Here is a 22,668-nt window from a genome sequence, read left to right on the forward strand (position 1 = left end):
ACTGCATTAAGAAATATTTTTCTTGATGAATAAATAGTTGTTAATTATTTTTTGCCATATGAATGTTTTTAGTTCACCATATGAATGTTTTTCGATTCGGTAGGATTACTTTATTCGGTTCACCAAATTGTTAATTTGTTATTTTGATGATTAATTAATTGAGACCTTGTTTCTGTTTTAGGGACTTTTGTACAAAAAGCAAAAAAAGAAAAAAAAACAAAAAAAAAGTAACTTGGAGAAAAAAGAAAAAGAAAAGAAAATAAAAAAGAAAAATGTTGAGACGGATTCTTCTTCAGAAGAGGAAAGACTTTCCAAATCTGAATCTAAAAACCAGTAAGTTTAATTTTCATATCAATTTCATTTAATTTGTATTTGCTTAAATTTATTCTCATGCAATTTTTCTTATGTATTGTAGAGAAGAAGAAATAAAAAAACCACAACAAAGAAAAGAAAACAACCATTGAAGGTTGTTAAAAAACAAACAAAAAAAACAAAGCATGTGCCTATAGATTCAGAGAGCACAAGCGAATCCCAAAACGAGTAAGTATATTTTTTTATTGCATATATATCTATTTTCGGTTCGGTGGGCTTCTATATTTCGGTTTAGTAGTTTAATTTATTTCGGTTCGGTGTTATCTTTGGGTTTGGTTTACTTCATCGTTAGTGTCTTGTTTCCGGTATAAATTCAATGTGTTTATCTATTTTACAGAGAAAATGAAATTGAGAAAATACCCATAATAAAAAGAAGAAAACAACCAGAAAGAGCAATAAAAACACCAACCCAACCTGAGAAGGAGTAAGTTTCTTGAATCATATTTTCTTTTACTGATACTTAGATTTTAGGTTTCTTGATACTTATTTAATGAACTTTCAGAACTGAACAAGAAAAAGACAATGCTGCCGAAAAAAGAAAACGTGCATTGGAGATAATAATGGAGAAAAGATAAAAAAAAAAAAGAAATGATGGAGCTCAGTCAAGAAACATTGCTCCGGATCAGTTTGACTCTCCACAGGGACAAAATGATTTCTCTTAGACGTAAGATTTAGTTTATTATTCCCGAATTCTTTTTCTTACTTGGCATACTTTTGCTACAACCTTTTCTAATTCCTCTAAACTCAATTACTAATATTTATTTATATTGCTTAGGGTGCCAACTGTAAATATTGATAGTGAGCAAGTCTTACAGACACAAGGAAGCTTTACACCTTCTGTAGATGCTGCAAGCAATATCAGGTAAATTGATTTACTGCATATTGTATTTTCGGTTCGGTGGTTGCACAAAAATGAATTTAATGTCTTTTTAGACATCTGATTTTAATCTTAGTTTCTAATTTTAATTTGTTATTTTTTTTTTAGAAAAAATACACCGGAGAGCCCGATCAAATATTATAGAAAAAAGATAATCTTCTCAAGAAAGACGTCTAAAACTCCACGAGTGTAAGTTAAACATATTTATGTTACTCTTTTAAATTTAGTTAATAATTTTTGTTTAATTAATCAAAAGTAAATTGTGTTTAAATGTCACTAGAGCTACACCTGAATCTGAAGTACAAGTGATTGAGTTTCAACAACAAACTCATTCTGAACCTTTAGAAATGTGAGTGTTTCAATGTGCAAATTCCTATTTTTCAAAACAAATTCTAATTATTCTAATTATTCAACATTAACTTTATTTTTGTTTACATTCTTTAGACCTCCTTTTGCATTATCTCTTCCAAGTTCAGTTCAGGAAGAGTTGATGAAGGATGACTTCATGTATGTTCCTCCACAAGAGGAAACACAACAAACATCTAATAATGAGTAAGTTAATAAATATTTATTCACCACATGAATCTTGCACAATGTTTACTGCTTATATAATTCACCACAAGAGGAAACCAGAAATGAATTCAATCTGTTCTTGTCTTTAGACTCTCTTCTGCTTATTACAGTTGCCCTCAAGAAGCTGAAAAGCAGGGTGTTACAGTATCTCTAACGAGTTCTATAATTGAAGACTTAATAAAAGATGACTATGTGTATGAAGTTTCTAATGAAGGGTAAGTTTCAGATAAAAATTTTTTATTAATTTTAATAGTTGTTATTGAACTGTTTTCTATTTAATGCAACAGTCCTGCAAAAGAACAAGAACAATAAGCCCAAGAACCAATGGTGCAACAATAATCAGAACAAGAAGCACCTGTTAATGTGTAAGCATTAAATTCTTTAATATCACTTTTGTTTAATATAATTTTGGTTCACTGTGCGTTTAGATTTTGGTTCAGTATAAGTTTAGTTTTCGGTTCACTATAATTATTAGTGTAATTTCTATTAAATATCATTGTTAAATATGATAATAGTTTGGGATAATTATAGAAATCTTTACTGTTTAATGCAACAACCCTGCAAAAGAACAAGAATAACAAGCCCAAGAACCACCGGTGCAACAAGAATCAGAACAAGAAGCACCTGTTAATGTGTAAACATTAAATTCTTTAATATCACTTTTGTTTAATATAATTTTGGTTCACTGTGTGTTTAGGTTTTGGTTCAGTATAAATTTGGTTTTCGGTTCACTATAATTATTAGTGTAGTTTCTGTTAAATATCATTATTAAATATGATAATAGTTTGGGATAATTATAGAAATGTTTACTGTTTAATGAACCAGACCTCTGGAAGAGCCGTGTGAAGAACCAACAAAGCAACAATCCAAATAAGAAGTACCTGCTGATGTGTAAGTTTTACTGCTTATATAAATATCCATAATGTTTACTGCTTATACATGGTTTAACTATGGTTCGGTTGAAACCAGAAATGAATTCAATGTGTTGTTGTCTTTGGACTCTTTTTTGTTTCTTATAGCTGCCCTCTAGAACCCAACAAGCAGGGTGTTACGGGGTCTATTACAAGCTCTGTTATTGAACAATTTTTCAAGGATACCGATGTCTATCAAGTTTCTGATGAAGAACAATCAAAAAAACCTCCGGTGGCACGACAATCAGAAAAAGAAACTCTAATCTTGTCATCATTTGACATGTATGTTACTTGTTTTTCTTTAATATCATTTTTGTTTAATATCATTTCGATTCACTGTTATATTGGATTTTGGTTCACTATTTGTTTGGATTTCGGTTCACTATATTGATTAAATATCATTTTTGTTTAATGTCATTGTTAAATATCTATCATCCTGTAGTGCTGCTCAACCCAGGGAAAGGGAATATGAAAGGCCTTTCTTTAGCCTTGGAATAAGTCCACCAGCATCTCAACCAACTCAGCCCTCTTAAGAGAGTGATTCACAGCTTGAAATCCTAGCAAAGGCGGTTGTAGAAGTTGGAGTGGAAGCAGCATTAAAATTTGCTGAAGGAACATCTTCAAAACCAACCTTACCAGCGGCTCAAGTTTACAAAACCCCACAAAAAAGACAAAAATCACCCCCGAGCTGATTGATAAGTGTTATCATTGGATGACACAAGTAAAACAGACAAAAGATGGTACCAATGAATATGAACCAATATTTGTCTTGAAACATGAGGCACACTACGAGGGATTAAGAGAATATTTCATGTCTCTAAAGCCCGGAGAACAAGTGCATGCCGTGGTAAAATTCTTTGCCAATTGTGTTAACATCAATAATTTTTTTAAACACTCTTATATAGTATGTCTCATAAATTTTCATCCTGTAGTGGTTAGTATACACAGCTTGATTCTGAATGAAATAAAAGCTAAATGGTATCAAGAACAAATATACATTGTGCCGATGGATATTGTGGTAAGTAAATTTCTTATTCACTGCTTATTACTTTTCGGTTCAGTGAGAATGTTAATATTGGTTCACCTGATTCTTATGTCTTCTTTTGAGTACTTTTGGATTAAGAAAACTTTTCTCTTGAAGATTGAATGTTTTTCACGTTTTATTCAGCATATGATTTTTGTTCGGTTCGGTGAAATATGATTTAACTGATGTTGATTTTGTAGAATTTTATCGTGGGAACATATGACGACAAGTACTATGATAAGATCACAAAAAATAAGTCCACAGTTTTAATGTTCAGCAGTATGAGCACCACTGGCAGTTTATTGACAAAAGAAAACTTGCATTCCATCCATTTGTAAGTTGTAATATTTACAATTCTTTGATAATTATCTTGTTTGCTATTGTTTCCACTGAAATATTCTATAATTTTCCGAAACTTCAGCTATTTATCCCAATTTACAATGGAAGACATTGGTGGTTGTGGATTGCTGATGTAAACAATAAGAAATTCTATATCCTTGACCCTATCAACAAGAAGCCAAAAGAAATACCTGATTCGTGATAGGAAATAAACAAATTTGTTGTAAGTTATTTTCTTGTAAATTATTGAAATTATTCTGTACATAAGAGGAGTTTGGTTCACTGTTGTTGGTTTTGTTTATTTACTTTTTTTGTCCCTTTCAGAGTTTAATAATTTCCCAGATAAGGGTGTACGCTGGGGCGGAACCCTTAATAAAAGATCCACTGGGAGAGGAAGCAGAGTATATCCCATTGAATGGTCAACGTACAAGGTAAGAATCTTTCTCTTCTGTAGTGCTATTTTTAATGTGTTTTATTTTATATACTAATGATCGTATTGTACTCATTTCTTGCTTAGCTATGATTGTGGAATACTTGTAATGAAATGGCTGGAAACAATAGATCCACAAAAAATAAAGATCGGCAAGAGATATAAATATAAAGTTTGGACACAAGTAAGTACTTTCTAAATTAATAAACTTCTTGCTTTTCTTATTTCATTCAGTTAAGTTGATACTGTAACTAGAGCTTTAAAGTTGGTTGTTACTCTGTTCAATAGTTGTTTTCCATGCAGAAAATACTATTCTTGTTGATTGAAAATTGATCACCATTTATTCACCACATATAAAATTTTTGGTTCGTTAGCTCATATAATTTTGATTCACCAAGAGAATGTTTTTCGGTTCGGTGGCTCTTATAATTTTGATTCACCAAGTGAATGTTTTTCAATTCGGTGACCTCCTTTTAATTTGTTTCGGTTTAGGGTTACTGTGATTCTATTTTTACAGTATAACTAGGGTTTTGAATTAAATTTGTTGTTATTTAATGTGCTATTGATTTACTTGATATTTAATGTGTTCAGGATATAGGGTTATTGTAATTGCATTTTTTGCAGTATGATTAGGGGTTTGAATGATATTGTTCTTATTTCATTTGGGTTCATTTCTTATGTAACTAATTCATTTCAATTGAAATACAGAAAGAAATTGATGACTCCAGATACCAATATGGTCCATATTTTCTGTTTCATGAAATGAACAAAATTAGAGACCAAGTGATTTCAGAATCTAAAGCAATAAGACTCACCAAGCCTTCTGCTTTCCTCTCCAGCCCTTATTGTAAATACACATCTGGGGATTTAGATAGCAAATAGTATATACTAGTTGTAATTAACAATATTTTGTTTAACTTGTTTAAAGAGCAAAAAATGCATACTACAAATGTATCTATGTCAATGTATGTATCAAACAATGCAAACAATGCTTCTTTCAAATGTATATATGTCAATGTTAATGTATATAACTATTCTTAATATCAATGTATATATGTATCTATTGGAACTGTGTGGCTGCTGTTTTATTCCAGGTTCTTAGTGATTGCAATCACTATATTTACGAATATATTTATAATCCAAAAGAACATAGTGAACCGAAATTAATACACTGGGCGAATCGAAAAGGTAGAAACACACTGAACCCCTAAATCCAGAACCCTAAACCCTAAACATTAAACCCTAAACACTGAACAATGAACCCTGAACCCATGAACCCTAAATCCCTAAAACCCTAAAACCTAAACCCTAAACCTTAAACCCTAAACCCTAAACCCTGAACCTGAACCCTGAACTCTGAACCTAAACCCTGAACACTGAACTCTGAAACCTAAACTCTAAACCTTAAACCCTAAACCCTTAGAACCCTGAACCCTAAAAACTAGAGCCCTAAACCCTGAACTGTTAATCCTGAACCCTAATCTGTCAGCCATAACAGCAGTGAACCGAAATTAATACACGGGGTGAACCGAAAATTTGTAACACACTGAACCCCTAAACAATGAATCCTAAACCCTAAACCCTAAACACTAAATCCCTAAACCGTAAAACCTAACACCTAAACCCTAAACCCTAAAACACTAAACAATGACCCCTGAACCCAAAACCCTAAATCCCTAAAACCCTAAAACCTAAACCCTGAACCATAAACCCTGAACTCTAAACTTGAACCCTTAAAACTAAACTCTGAACCCTAAATGATAAACCTTAAACCCTAAACCCTTAGAACCCTGAACCCTGAAACTTAGACCCCTAAACTCTGAACCCTTAATCCCGAACCCTAAACCCTCAACCATGAAAACGGTGAACCGAAATTAATACATGGGGGGAACCAAAAATTTGAATCACACTGAACCTCTAAACAATGAACATTGAACCCCAAACCCTAGAATAAAATGTGACTTCCACGTGCTTCCTTCTAAAAAAAACAAAATTCTTCTTCAAAACGCACAAAACATATCCTTCTCTTCAAATCTCTCTCAAAATCACTCAAATTTCAGTCACGTTGTCTGCAAAAACCACTACTGCAGAAGAATAGCTAGAAGATTTGGCAATGAACAACCACAAACAAACAAAAACAACAACAGAGACTACCAAAGGTATGAAAAAACTACTGTTCACTCAAAATCTTGCAATGCCACATTTCTCCTAGTTGCATGTTAGGTTTACTGGATTGATTTGCTTCGTGTAGAAAGTCGAAATATTGTGAATGCATTTTTATAGTATAACTAGGGCTTGGAATGAAATTTGTTGTTATTTTCATTCAGTTCAGTGGATAGTGTAATTAGGGCTTTGAAATTGGTTGTTACTCTGTTCAGTACTTCTTTTGCATGGAGAAATACTATCATTTAGCAACAATGTTCAAGAATATGAGTCAGAAAAAGAAAGATATAGTTGAAGAAATGGGATTCGATGCCCTGGCACATGTCCCAGAAATGAAGGTATCTCACGCCCTCTTAAGAGAATTGATTGATTGCTATGATGAGTATCATGGTTGCCTGAAAACTCTCCGTGGAAAAATATATATAACACCTGCCAAGGTAGTAGCTGCGTTGGGGATAAGCCATGGCGGTAATACACTTTCTACTTCTTGCTTATTTTTGGTTCATTGCTCTCTTTAAATTCGGTTCATTGCTACCTTTAATTTTAGTTCATTGGTATGTAAAAAATTAAACTTAACCTTTTCGGCTCATTTGTTGCTATTAAAATATTGTAGGGGATCATTTTCCTAAAAAGGTTGACTATTGCAAACTGAATGAGGAAGATAAGGCAATATTTGACAGCCTCAAATGTGTTACGTTGGTGACTTTGACAAAGTTTATCCTAAATATGAGTGTTGAAGGGGAGGAAAACCGGCAAAAATTCCACAAGAGTTTTGTCATCTTCATACAGAAGTGCTTCTTGCTGCAGACGATGGTAAGCATAGCCTCCGCGATCCATAAGCCGCCTATCTTTTGTGTGGACAATATCCGACAGCGGGATTGGGCATGTCATGTGCTCAGATTCTTGAGAAAGGGAATCGAAAACAAGAGAAAGGGGAAGAAACAGTCTGTTGAGGGCTGTGTTTTTGTTTTGATGCTGATTTACTTCCATGAAACCAAGTTCCCTCACTTGGATGGACTTGATGCTCCCCCAACACCATGGGTGGCCTATTGGACAAAGAATATGATAGTTGACCGGATTTCTATAGAAGGAACAGACACAATGGTAATGTGTTGATTTGAAGCATTGTGCATGCAGAAATACTTTTCTTGATAATTGAATGTTATCACGTATTATTCATCACATGAATTGAATTCGGTTGAGTGTTTGTGGTCTTTTTGATTCACCTTATTGTTTTTGTATTTCCTTGTTTCAAATACTCTGCTAACTAAATAATTTTGTGTTTTAGGAACTTCTGTATAGAAAGCAAATAAAGGGGAAAGAGAAAAGAAAAAGGGAGAAAGAAGAAAAGAAAAATGTTTTGGAGTCTTCTTCGGAAGAAGAATCTTTTTTGGAATCCAAATCAGAATTGGAATTCGACAATATAACACTGGCAGAAGGAATAAGACAAAAGAGGCTCATGAAAAAAGAAAAAATTGTTCCAACGGATTCAGAAACATCAAGTGAATCTCAAAACCAGTGAATATATATATATGTCAACATTAATGTAAATGTTAATATTAATGTATAGATCTAATGTTAATGTATATATTGATTCAAGATGGATTACTCTCTTGTCTTGTTATATACCTGTTGGAATTGCCTGGCTGCTGTTTTGTTGCAGGTTCACAATGAAAGAAATCTGGGTGATAACCAATACATTATAAACTCCAAAAGAACACAGTGAACCGAAATTACTACACTAGGCAAACCAAAAAGTAGAAACACACTGAATCCCTAAATACTGATCTCTAAACCCTAAACCTAGACACTAAAACCAGCACCCTGAACATTGAAACCTGAACCCATAGACCCTAAACCCTAAACCCTAAACCCGAACCCTGAACTCTGAACCTGAACCCTGAACACTGAACACTTAACCCTAAATGCTAAACCCTAAACCCTAAACCCTACCGTAAACCATAAACACCTAAAACCTTGAACCCTGAACCCCAAACCCAAGACACATAAACCCTAAACCCTCAACTATGAACACGGTGAACCGAAATTAATACATAGGGTGAACCGAAAGTTTGAAACACACTGAACCCTGAACCCAGAAACCCTAAACTCTAAAACCCTAAACCCTGAAATCCTAAACCCTGAACCCTAAACCTTAAACCCTAAACCCTAATCCCTAAACCCTGAACTCTGAACCATGAACCAAAAACAAATTCTAATTATTCAACTTAGAAATTAATACAATAGATGTATAAAAAAACTGCATATATCAATATAGAATTTCACAAAAAAAGTGACTATTCATTAAAGACTATCAACATTCAGAAATTAAACCTGCTATAACCATGGTGAACCAAAATTTTCTCATGGGTGAACAAAAATTTACATTAATAAAAACTAAAACTTGTAAAATCCTCTCTTGGATAATTCATATCTGGTGTATTGTAAAGAGTGGAACTTGACTGAATCGATGATCCGGAGTTTAAAGGGTTCAACTACAAAAGACATAATTGTGTATTAGCAAAATAAACATTTGAATTTTTAACTAATCAAAAGCAAGTCAATTTTACCTCGCTTGTAGCTGTCTTTTTCTTTTTCTTCATCGCATTTGAGATCTTTTTTCCAGGTTTGATCCAAGTCTGTTCTTGGGCCAACCTCTTGTTTTGACACGTGGTGGACTTTGAAGGTCATTCACATTGCTTAATGTCTCTTCTTCATGGTTTAACAAACTTTTTCCTTTGCTTCTCCCTTGATATTCTTCCATCTCCACCATGACCTTGTCAAATTCTCGGTGCAAAATTTCGGTCAACTCTTCAGACTCAGATGCAAATTCACATATATTGTGTGACCAAAACACTAATTCGTCAATTTTCTTACTTCTTGGCTCTAGTAAAGGTTCATCTTGGCTGTTCTTGATGTGTGTATGCCTCCTCTTTATGTTCTTGCTCCAACGTTCTAATATGTATTTCGGTGCCACATTATCCACTCGCTCAAAGCTTAGGACACTTAGGAAATGGCAGCACAATATGCCCCTAGACTCAAACAGCAAGCAATGTCACTTTACATCTCGTGATACTACGTCATAGGTGACGACAAACTTATTGAATTTGGAGTTGGAAACTTGCTCTATTACTTCATATGTTATGAAACCTAGGGTCGAATGTACTAATCTTGTGATACAGTTCACTTTACCTCTGAATTGAGCTTGAACTTCCTTGAACTTCTCATGGGTATATACATGCTGAAATTGTGCCTCTATTGCTAATTTTATTGCACAAGGTATCACGGTGTAAAAATCTGCAGCATCGAATTCTCTCTGCTTGCTAGGCAATTGTCGTATTGCTTCATGAATTGTCTCAAGGAGCTATTCCTTGTGATGAACTTGTTGTAAAATGAATGCATACTCTCGCTCCTTTGCGTATTTCTCATCTCGGCCCAAAAGTGGTGATCCAAGTAAATCGGAATCCATATATGGCGATCCTCGTACAGATCTATATACCAAACCAAAACTATAAGGTATGGTGAACCAAAAATAGTGCATGCTTTGAGAAAAATAAATATGAGCATAAAAATAATTCGAATTGAAACCTCAATTACCTGAAAGCCACTTGTTGCCTCCGAGACCATATTTTGTAAGAAAATCGTTCCAATTTCTGTCAAATGCATCTTTTGTGTAAGAGTTCCAAACAACATGGCTCATTATTTGTTCAATATCGATGTACCCCTTGTAGCCATTTAATTTGCTTGGAATCTTCTTCATAATGTGCCAGATGCACCAGCGGTGAATTGTTGTTGGCATGCACAGCTCAATTGCCCTTCAAATCGATATGCATTAATCGGTAAGAATACCTTTTGGTGCCTTCCCTCCTATTCAATGTAACTAACACTCAAATAGCCATTTGAATGATTGGATGTCCTCATTTTTTATCAGCGCACATCCAAGAAGTGTCGACTGGCCGTGGTGATTCACGCCAACAAAAGAACCTAAAACCAAATTGTACCTGCATAAATAACAGCCACAAGATGGTTAACCAAAATATATACACTCACTGAACATCAAAAAAATGTTTGAATGAACCGAATACTTGTTTGTGTTAAAGGTGGTGTCAAATGAAACCACGTCTCCAGAATAATCAAATGCAGCCCTACTTCTTGCATCAGCCCAGAATGCATGTTTAATGCAGTGATCACCTTAAAAGTTGAGCTCAAAGAAGAAATTTTAGTTCTTCTCTTTCATTTTAACTAGGTACTTCCCAAATTCTTTGGCATCGTCTTCTTTGGAAATATTCTGTACTTCCCTTGTGATGTAATTCCTTATGTCTTTTTCTATAAACCCTAGTTCATGGTGGCTGCCAGCTGCTGCCACAAATGATTCGTAAGTTTTGCTCGGTCTGATTTCGGCTTCTTCGTGGGTTTCAATGGTGCGACGCACGAATATGCTAAGCTCCCTGTGTTGTTTGAGCATCTCAGCCTGGTCTGGACAACAAGGATGTGAGTGATTCAAGACAACTTTGGAAATTATCCAAAGACTAACATCCTTCATTATGTCTACATAAATTCTGTCCAAACAATTTAACCTAGCTGAAGGGTTTGTCTTCAAAGTTAGAGATATCTTTGATTTCCACCTCCCCTCTCTAGAGCATACAATTTGTTGATTCTTAATCTTGTCTCCGTCTCGAGTCGTGTTCCTTATTTTGGTAGAAAAACCGACAACTTTAGAATAATGTTTGTAGAACTTTTCAGCTTCTTCTAATGTCTTAAAAATCATTCCCACCTTTGGAACAAATTTTTCATCCACAACACAGCTGGTCTGCATAGTGAACCAAAATCTTAGTTATGGTGAACCGAAATCTTCATTACGATGAAACAATTATATAGTGCTTAGAGAACAAAATAGAATATATTCGTCCAATTTTTTTAGACTCCTTTCTACGTACCGAACCGAAAACATGAAGATGGTGAATCAACTCTTTTGTACTCACCGAACCAAAAAGTTACTCACAATTACTCAAAGTTAGTCATAGTTACTTACACTCACAGTTACATATTATCAATTCAATTCAATTCAATTCAGATAAATATCACCTCAGTCCATTCAATTCTCTTCAAATAAAATTAGCTATTCGTCCATTTTTTTAGACTCCATTCTGCTTACCGAATCGAAAATATGAAGATGGTGAATCAACTCTTTAGTACTCACTGAACTAAAAAGTTTCTCACAATTACTCACAGTTACATATTGTCAATTCAATTCAATTCAATTCAGATAAGCTAATTACATTGACGTTAATCCAAATCCTTTTGAGAAGAATAATGATGAAGTAGCCAAAGAAGAAGGAGAAGAAGAAGAAGAAGAAGAAGAAGAAGAAGAAGAAGAAGAAGAAGAAGAAGAAGAAGAAGAAGAAGAAGAAAAAGAAGCAGTAGAAGAAGAAGAAGGAGAAGAAGGAGAAGGAGAAGGAGAAGGAGAAGGAGAAGGAGAAGGAGAAGGAGAAGGAGAAGGAGAAGGAGAAGGAGAAGAAGAAGAAGAAGAAGAAGAAGAAGAAGAAAGAGAAGGAGAAAAGGAGAAGAAGGAGAAAAAGAAGGAGAAGAAGAAGAAGAAGGAGAAGAAGAAGAAGGAGAAGGAGAAAAGGAGAAGAAGGAGAAAAAGAAGGAGAAGAAGAAGAAGGAGGAGAAGAAGAAGAAGAGAAGAAGGTTAACGTTGTATACGTTGAGAAAGGTAAGTGACGCAAAATAAGGATTAGGTTATATACGTTAGGATTAGGCGCGTGTCACACAAACGAGTGTGTGGGGCGTGGAGTGAAAAGAACTTGGATAACATCTATGTAATATTTACATGGATGTAGAGCTTTTCTGTATTTTTTAATATAAAATATTTTTATATGTGCATTTAATTATATAATGTTACCGTAAAAATAACTATTTTTTATATTAACTACATAAATAGTCATTTAAAAGAACGAATGTAATTATATATCAGTGCATCAAAATTTAACTCATTTTAAAATTAAAGTTATAACTATAGAAGATAGAATTTGAACCATATAATTCAAAATTCTCAAATTATCCTTTTCTCTAACATAACTTAATTCCAAATTTTCACTTACATTCTCTTTCCACCCGAACCCAAACAGTTTGCAGCCATCACCCTAATTCAAATAAGAGTTTAATTTTGATGTACTAATAGTGTAAAACGTTTTACATAGTCGTGTAATCACATCTATTTATTTTAGTAAAGACCCAATCCGGTCCTTGTCCATTTTCACGAAGGACAAAGCGATCTCTATAAAAAAAGGGGACATTTTGATCCTCAACCTTTTTATTTTGGGACAATACGATCCCTCTGTTAAAAAAATTGTTAAATAATAACAAAAATTAATTTTGTGTAGGTTTTATTTGTATTTTGTGAGGTTTTAAACCCTCACAAAAATCTTTTCAACAATATAACCAATTACTACCACTACTACCACTACCTTTTTCATCCTCATTATTATCACTCCTACCTCTATTATTTTTATTGTATAAACATACTTTATCATCATTATTATCTCCTCTATTGTCATCATCACCAATACCAATATTATCAACATTAAAGTTCTCTTCTTTCATCTCTTATTCGATGTTATTTTTTTCCTTTAAAGGTACTACAATTACTTTTTTTGCGACATCATTTTCATCAATAGTTTTTCTTCACTTAATCACCATTAGTGAAGAAATTTTTCAAAAATAAACTTATTAATAGTTTGTGGAGGTTTAAAACCCCCTACAAAATACAAATAAAACCTCCCACAAAACTAATTTTTATTATTATTTAATGATTTTTTTAACAGAGGGATCATATTGTCCCAAAGTAAAAAAGTTGAGGGTCGAAGTGTCCCTTTTTTTTTGGACAGGGATCACTTTGTCCTTCGTAAAAATGGACAAGGACTGGGTTGGGTGTTTACTCTTTTTTTTGGATGACCATTCACACAGTCAATGTGAAAACTCAAATGAAGTATTAGATCTTGTAATACAATATTTCTTCTTCTTTTTCCACAATCTCAATTTTTTTCCAATACATTTCAATTCAACAAAACAAATTTCATGCTATCATAAAAACCAAAACTAATAGCACCTAAAAAAATGAAAACAACCACACTAAAAAATAATTGTCTTTTCTATAGATGATAGCGATGAGTTTCGGTTATACCTAATCATTCTCTCACTTTTTCCATAATTTTATTTACGCTTTCCACCTCTTTTACTTTCATGTAAGTTTCTTCTTTTGAATTTTACCCATTCATATTCCAAAAGAGATTGGAGTTGCTCTCGGAGATGCTGACAATGACATTGATGTTGATCTCAAAAATACCCATTTCTTTTTGGACCAGATGCCAGAGCCAATGATGCGAGAGTTGAAGAGTTTGCGCGAATATTTACCATCAAACTTTTGAGAAGAGGTTGTTATTGGTGTTGTTATTATAGGTTTCGTTGTGGTGTTGTTGTGAAAGAGAAACTATGGATAGTTGTGAAGGGATAGTGGAGTGGGATGGGTGGTGGCAATGGCTATAGATTGTAGTAGGAAGAAGGTATGGGTGAAAATTTGGGATTAAGTTACATTAGAGAAAGGGATAATTTGGAAATTTTGATTATTTTGTAGTGTTTGATTAGTTTTGTCGATCGAATTTTATCTTTTATGGGTATAACTTCAGTTTTAATTTTTTGTGAATAATTTTGTCAATGTTAAAAACTTTCGTGGATAAAAATGGTAGTTTACTCTAAAATATATCAAAACTCCACAAAAACGGTCACACTTCTATAGAATTTTTTTAATAAATAAAATAAATTCAATATTTACATAAACAAATATGGATTTAGAAATTTATATTTTTTTCTTAGGTTACATATTTCGTTCTTAAGGAAAAAATTTTAGTTAACAATGTATCTTTTCTACACTGGAGACGAAATACATTGAAAAAGTAAGCAACGTATTACAATCAGAATATATGTTTAAATATCATCTAAATCTATCGCGTGCTCATTGTGAGTGAGATACATTTAATATTATATAGTTGTATCAGAGACACTGACGAAGGAATTCTATTTGAATCTTCCGACCTCGTGTTATTTCAAACTCTTTAGGTTAATATCTTTGAGACTGAAAAATTTTGATATCGACAAATATTGTAACAATTCAAATTTTCGAAACTTCTATTATAAATTATTTATGATTTATTTTATTAGTTTGAACTATTTATTTAGAAACTATTTTATTAGACATAATTAAATTAATTTTATAATTATTTGAGTTTGAATTCATTAGGATTCTTGTATATGATTTTATTATAATGAATATGTTGCACAATTAAAACTAGAATTTCAGTCATTTATAAATAATAAAAATTATATTATTTAATTTGAGTAATTAATATTTTAAATTCAAATAATATTTTATAAAGGGTGATTTAATTGAATATTATAGATTTTAAATTAAAAATATTTATTTAAATTTATTAGTATGTTGATAAATAACATTTTATATGTTTCTAAAATAATTTTTGGTATCATAATTAAATTCTCAATTGTTATTTTAATCTAAAGATTTTGTAAAATTCTTATACTACTAGTATGTATTTTCCTAACCCCTAGAATTAGCTACACGCTCGGGACACTCATCTCACCAACTAACACACGTGTATCATCATCTCTTCTCCAACACATACGCGCATGTATTCTCTTCTTTATCTCTTTTCACCATAACTCATCAACTTGGAGCAGAATAAAAATGGAAAGGAAGGGGAAATAATCAAAATGGAAAAAAGAAGAAACAGCGCGGAAGAGAGATACGAGAATCAGAAGAGCTGAGAATAGGAGAAACAAGAGATTGAGAGAGCTAGACGTGAGAGAGGAGGCACTGCCTCGCGCTGCCTTCGATGCCACCAAGCCGATGTCGTTACTGCCGCAGGGAAGAGGATGAGAGAGAAACTCAAGAAAGGGAGAAAGGAAGAGGAGGCTGGCGTCGCTGCTACACATGAAAGGAGAAGAGGGAGACTACACTGCTGATGCCACCAATTGAAGCTGCTGCCACTGTTGGAAGGAGCCGAGCAGGGAGTAGAAGAACGTGCCGATGGACACCTCTACTACTGTTGCTTCATTTGTTCTCCCCAAGCTGTAGTAAGTCCATTTCTGTTCCGAAACCTCATTGCTACGTTGTTCCAATTTAGGTTCAGTGTCACTGCTCTAGTCTAGCATTTTTCCTAATTCTGTTCTAGTTGCACGTTCTATTCTGCCATCAATAATGAGCTAGAAGGGTTGAAAAATTTAACAATCATAATTTGAATATTTAGCGATGATATTTGGGCTCAGAGAATTTTTTCGAGTTGGAAAACATAGTTTTTAGCGTAAAAACGTACACTGGAAAGTTGACTGCCAGTACCGGTTCAAATTTGTTTGGTATTGTGCCTGAGAACATTAACTATGGGTGAGAAATGTTAAGAAATTATAATTTATGATTTGGAAAGGTAAAAATATTTAAAACGTAGATTAAAACATTAATCTTAAAGGTTTTGGCCCAAAGTTGGACCAAACGGGCCATATAAGTGAATTGAGCCCAAATTAGGCCCAAGCCCAACATATATAAGCCCTTACTGATGGCCTTTTAAGCTACCACATCCCATTCATTGTGTTATGTGCTGAACTGAAGAAGAGAGGAAAAAAGAGGAGTGAAACCCTAACTCCAAAAACACTCAAATCACCATAACTTTTTCTCTAGAGTTCTGGTTGCCGCACCGTTTACGGCCACGCGAAGCTCATCTCATCCTGTACAATTTTATTTAAAAAAATTGATAAGAATTTTGAATTCTCTTACCCCATTTTTGTAGCATGTGTTAAATTCGAGTTTGAGCTTTGGGTATTGAGAAATTTTGTGATTTTGATGGTTTATGGGTGCTCTAGAATGAGCTCTAGCTAGGTTTCATCATATATTCTAGTGGACAAATTTCAAGAATCAATTCCTTGTGTTTATGGTATTTTATGAAATCCTAGTATATTGAGAATTGTGTATATTATGTGAAAATAGTGCAGAGTGATATTAGAGGCACTATAATTGATCATTAGTGAGGTTTGGAGCTAAGACTTGGTGGAAATTCACAAGTGAGAGGCTTGATTTTGACTTCCAAGAGGTACGGTTTAAGTTTCATTTAAATATTGTATAATGTAGTATGAAATCCTAGGCTAGATGCCCCTAGGATTAAGTTTGAATTGTGTATTTAGTTAGAATTGATATGTGTATGTGATGTGTTATTGCAATTGATGATTGGATGAGGATTATGTAATTATGCATAGTTGATGTGTTGTGAAAATTGATTATTTGGATGATGATTATATATTTATGAGTTATGTATTGAATTGATGACTGTTGGGACGGAGGCCATGAATTTGGACCGGAGGCCAGAAAAGGTAAGATTTGGTAAGTTGGTAATTGAAATGTATGTGGATGCTTGAGATTGAAATGGTAAAGATTGGAATTTGGGTTGAGGAAATTAGATAATGATTGTTAGAATAGTGGAATTGAGGACTTGAGGTGTGAAATTGATGAATTTTGAGTTGAAATATGTGAATGGAGTAGGTTTGAGTTTGGTTGATTGTGAATGTGTGGATTGAAGTGGTTTGGGGTCATTTTGTTGAGTTAAAACTGTTTTGACTTGTGAACTTTTAAAAAAGTTGGTAAATTCTATTTTTGGTTAAAAACCAATTTTTGGCCAACTTTGTCGGACTGTAACTCGGTCTTCGGAGTTGAAAATTTTACAAAATTAGATTTTTATGAAAATTTATTTATCGATCTTTCCAACGGTTCAAGAATGGTTGAAAAATGAATTTTGTGAAAAAAATATGAAAGATTGAAATTTGGACTAAAAAACTGGTTTTTATAACATATCAGCTTTTTCACATTCTGATAGGCCATGCGTACGCGGAACTCATCGTGCATACGCAGGAGTTGGTCTTTGCCAGCACCCATGCATACGCGAACACAGGTTGTGTACGCGATGCAAGCCATGCATACGCGAATTAGCCCCACTGCCCAAACCTTCCGCGTACGCGAAGGTGGTCTGTGTACGTGAGTTTTGAACATTTACACTCATCCATATGCGAACATGTGCATGCGTACATGACAACCCTTGTTTTTCTGAAAAGTGAAATTTTAAGCTCTCAACCATCCTCGAGCCTTCTAAACCTTTATAATCCCCGATAAGAGTCTAGAACCAATGTAATTAAGCATAGATGAGTTAGAAATGAGAGTTAATAAAATGTGTTGGTGAATTGCTAAGAGATGAAAAAAATTTGAAGTTGGTGTATGATGAGGAATAACGTGATGATGAATGGTAAATGATTATGATGAAGGATGATGATAAATGAGTTTAATTATTATTGAATATGAATTGAGATGAGATTAAGGGGAGATTGTTAATGAGATTGATAAGGAAATTGATAATGAAATTGATAATGAAATTGATATTGAAAATGATTCTTATTGAAACATACCTGCCTTGGTAGATGCAGTGGCGCTGTTCCACTTACTCCGGATTATGGTTTGAGTCTCCGGGTTAGGGTTTGCCTAATTGCTTATCTGTGTTAACTACTATCCAATCTATTTGCTGTAATTACTACCTATATATGTGTTTTCCTTGTCTATTTTGTATGTGTATGTATCTGAGAGACCCTCATATGGTGGAGGCGTGATGAGGGTTGTTCCACCCGGTACTTAGGAGGTTTTAAAGAAACAGAAGATGTAAAGTTAGATTAGAGTTAGAATCTTTTAGATAGATTACCGAAATTTCTGGTTTAGTATGGACTTTAAGTTTGATTTGGGTCGTCAGAGTTCTAGGATTGCCTCTGACTTTTTTGAGACCTTATATATTATTTATGTGGGCACCTTTACCATGCTGAGCACCCCCGGTTCTTATTCTATACCTATATTGTTGTTTTTCAGATGCAGGTCGAGAGGCACCTCATTGAGCATCTGGGGAACCTCCATGCAAGCGAAGAACTATCTTTTGGGCCTTTACTTTTGTGTTTATATTGTATATATGTAGTTTTGTTCTCCTATATATATGTATGTATGTATGTATGTATGTATGGATACTCTGGCCGGCCTTTGCTTCCCAAGTTGAGTCTAGAGCTTGATAATTATATCTTTGGAACTCTGATCCTTATATGTATATTACTCTTTTCCTTTTGATCTTTTTATCCTTATACGCTTACGCGGACGTGAGTGATATGATTTTCTGTTATGCTTTTATTTAACTTCTTTTTCAAGACTCCTAGTTATAATTTTTTTTCAACTATATATATATTATCTTTTATTTTAGAGGTCGTAATACCTCGCCACATCTGCTTTACGACTTAAGCATAAGGCTTTGTATGGTAGGGTGTTACACATCAAGTGCATTTGTATGATTTATTTGACTATGCACTTTGTGTTTTGGCTTGCCTAATTGTTTATCTATATCTATATGCTACGTGACTTAAATGTCTTATCTATTTTCTTAATTGTACATTACTTGTATGCCTTGTATGTGTCTGCTTTGAGAGATCCCTTATGCTGGTAGAGGTGACGCTGAGGGTTGTTCTATAGGAGGTTTGTAGAGAACTAAAATTGAAGAGATAGATTAGAATTCTTAGGTATAATTACCATTTTCCTGGTTAGTGAAAACTTTAGACTCTGATCTGGGTTGTAGAAGTTTAGGATTGCCTTCGGCTTTTTGGAGTCATATATCTTATCTATTGGGCATTGTTACCATACTGAGAACTTTCGGTTCTCATTCTGTACATATTTGTTATTTTTCAGATGCAGGACGCGAGGCACCTCGCTGAGCATGCTGGAGACTCTTGTGCAAGCGAAGATCTACTTTTGGAATTTTCTGATTATGTACTTAGCTTATACACAAACACACACAGTGTGTATGTGTGTGTGTGTGTGTGTGTGTGTGTGTGTGTGTGTGTGTGTGTGTGTGTGTGTGTGTGTGCGTGTGTATTCTCCACTATTATATTAAAACTTGTATTTGTCCCTCCTAGAGGTCGACTTAAAGAATCAGGAGTTGTATTTTATATTTTGGTTATCTTTTGGGATGTATATGTATTTCTAACCGGCCTTTGCTTCGTAGGTCAAGACTAGAGTTTGTTATATAACTTGTTGGAATTCTATATATATATATTGTCTCTTCTGCTTTCTGTTATCTACGTTTTCTATTCTCAAAGTCTCGAGTACGACGATATTTATACTTTGTTTTGCTTACCCTTTTGTTCAAGGCTCCTAGTAAAATTATCTTTCATATATATCTACGTACGAATTTTTGCTTTAGAGGTCGTAGTGTCTCACCACCTTTGATTTACGTTCTGTTTATAGCTTAAGGGACAAACTGACTATGCTTCTGAGCATACTCTAGGTTGTGTGTATATGCTATATAGGATATCTAACTGATAAACATAGCATAAAAATCATGAGTAGTATACTTTTGAAAATTTAAAGCACTAAACTTGAGATATTGAGACTAATCACCTTGATATCAATTGTTTGGTATGAACAGGACCCAAATGGCATCTCATAGACGAGGTCAAGAACGAGAAAAGAGAGGTAATGAAAGAACCATACTGGTAGATAGTCTGACTAACTTTATAGTCATAATGGAGAACGTGGCTGCTGCCATTAATACTACTGTTATTATGACCAACCGAGCAGTAGATAGGATGGGACAGCAAGTTGGAAGTGGCAATGAAGGTGGTGATAGACATGACAATAGAGATAATAGTCAGAGTTCAGTGGTACCAATGGAGATAGCGAGCTATTCAGAGTTGGTTAACACAGGTCGAGTAATGAGAGAATGCTTGAGAAGGATTGTGGTGGCAAGGGTTGACTGTCGGAAATTCTACAAAAAGCAAAAAGGCAAGAAGATTACACCAAAGAGCCAGAATTTCAAAAAGAATGGTTATGTTCCTCCACATCCTTAGCTCTAGAATAATCACTGGAGGAATGGCAACCACCAGCGACATGGTAAAAGAAAGCAGATGAGGACTCAGCAAGATAACTTGGAGTGCCTAAGGTGCATAAGGTATAATCCGGACAAGCCATGCCAGTTGGGTACGAGTCTATGTTACAGTTGTAGGTTATCATGGCATATGGCTTGAAATTGTCCACACAGGAAGAGTCGGGATGTAGTCAAGTCTGATTCTTTGGTCCAAGGTAATTATGAATTCATAACAGAACTTTAACTGCCTTGCATAATATTAGAGTGCAGCATTCATTCATAACACATAATTTGATTATGAGAATCATAATTTTCAAATGAATTATCGGTTGATGACTTTCAGCTAATGAGACAAAGCAATTTCTGGGTTAGCATAGAAGAATGGTTAGGTTATTGGAGGCTAACAATTAGAGTGACGCAGCAAAAGGGGGTTGGACTGTTTTGAGCATTCAATTTGACTTATGTCTAAGGGATCGGAAATGCCGATAGTTGCGCAGAGTGATCATCTAAATTCAGTGACGAGGGAATGTAGTAGGGAGGATTATCGAGGATTTACCATTGTAGCTGCTAAATTGTTGAGCATGAGCTAAGTTTGGACCAAATCCTTTATGTGAGAGAGAGAGAGTGTGCCAATGAATCTCGCTACTCGATATAGCCTTTCTTTTGTAATTTGCATTGAAATTTTATCTCGGATTTTTTCTTGAAATTTTATCTCGGATTTGATCATCTTCCCAATTTTATTCCTTACTCGCATGTATCTATGCATGAATCAGTCCTTTTCGAAGTGAGCCTGAGCTTGTTTTGGTATAATCAAGTGATCCTTGAATCTTGAAAACTTGTTGTGAGTTGAGTTGCTCTCCTTTGTAAGCTAGTATTTCTTTTAAAAATTAGCTTAGACTTACTTGAATCTTGAAAACTTGTTGTAATTTGAGTTGCTTTCCTTTGCAAGATAGTATTTCGTTATTTTTCTACCACTTTGTTTGATTACATATAAGACATCCTTTTGATTTCTTGCGAACACCATTCGTGTTGTTTGTTCATCTTTTGAACTTAGTATCCTTTCGAAAATCAACTTGAGCTTGATCTTACATTGCTCACAATTCCTAGATGTAGCCATTGGGACATTAGTTCCGTAGAGCAAGACTTCTGAATGCGAAAAATGAAGCGCGTAAGTATGCAATGTCACGAGGAGGTGAGAAGCTTTGATTCTTGCAGACCGTATTGCCTATTGTTCATACCATGGGTCGAGCTACACTACCTGGGTTGACTGAAGACAAGAGCAACCGACCTCTTAAGGTTGTACCGCCACCAACCTCTCCTTAAAGAGCTCGACCAGGTCATCATAAAAGCCCAAGTAGGCCCAAACGAAGGAACACAGCCCACTCTAAAAGCGGCAAAGCCTAGAAATATAAGGCGGTTTCCCTAAAAGATAAGATAAGATAACTAACTTATCTTAAAGGACACCCCCACACTACTATAAATACACTGGAGCACCCAGGTATAATTCATACTCTGATTCTACACAAAATCTTGCCTAAAGCACGTGCTAACTTAAGTATCGTAGTCTCTTGCAGGTACCACCACCCTCTAGTGACGAAGGATCAGCAGCACCGCCAAGTCCAACAAGTCGGACGTAACAGCTCCGGCCATCACCGCAGATCTCGTCCGAGATCGACCTACAATTTCAGGTAACCCTTGGAACACCTATGATTAAGTTGACTCGCAAGGATGCACAATCTGTATAGACGTCCGACCCTGAAGAGAGTGTTCAAACTCTAAAGGAAAGATTAACTACAGCGTCAATACTAGTGATACCTGAACCTAATGAACCATTTGATGGTCACTGCGATGCGTCATAGAAAGGCTTAGGATGCGGATTGATATAATATTATAATTTAATACCCCCTGAGCAGGAAGTCTCTGAGTATTGCTTGGATGATGATTAATGAGGAAGAACTATTAAGTAAGTTTGGATTCTT

General features: G+C 34.5%; 3 long non-coding RNA genes across 3 annotated transcripts; all 3 read left to right on the forward strand.

The window, feature by feature from the left end:
- Positions 1–927: 927 nt before the first annotated feature.
- On the forward strand, positions 928–1,438 carry LOC127745510 (uncharacterized). The gene is made up of 3 exons (XR_008006690.1): positions 928–1,036; positions 1,148–1,234; positions 1,358–1,438. It is a non-coding gene; the product is annotated as an uncharacterized LOC127745510 (long non-coding RNA).
- Positions 1,439–2,152: 714 nt separating this feature from the next.
- LOC107483865 (uncharacterized) lies at positions 2,153–3,515 on the forward strand. The gene is made up of 4 exons (XR_001590978.3): positions 2,153–2,187; positions 2,648–2,713; positions 2,842–3,015; positions 3,176–3,515. It is a non-coding gene; the product is annotated as an uncharacterized LOC107483865 (long non-coding RNA).
- Positions 3,516–3,973: 458 nt separating this feature from the next.
- LOC127745220 (uncharacterized) lies at positions 3,974–4,533 on the forward strand. The gene is made up of 3 exons (XR_008006422.1): positions 3,974–4,091; positions 4,179–4,319; positions 4,421–4,533. It is a non-coding gene; the product is annotated as an uncharacterized LOC127745220 (long non-coding RNA).
- The last annotated feature ends 18,135 nt before the right edge of the window (positions 4,534–22,668 follow it).

Source organism: Arachis duranensis, chromosome 1 (genome assembly GCF_000817695.3).
Source record: "Arachis duranensis cultivar V14167 chromosome 1, aradu.V14167.gnm2.J7QH, whole genome shotgun sequence".
In the NCBI taxonomy this organism is placed as follows: Eukaryota; Viridiplantae; Streptophyta; class Magnoliopsida; order Fabales; family Fabaceae; genus Arachis; species Arachis duranensis.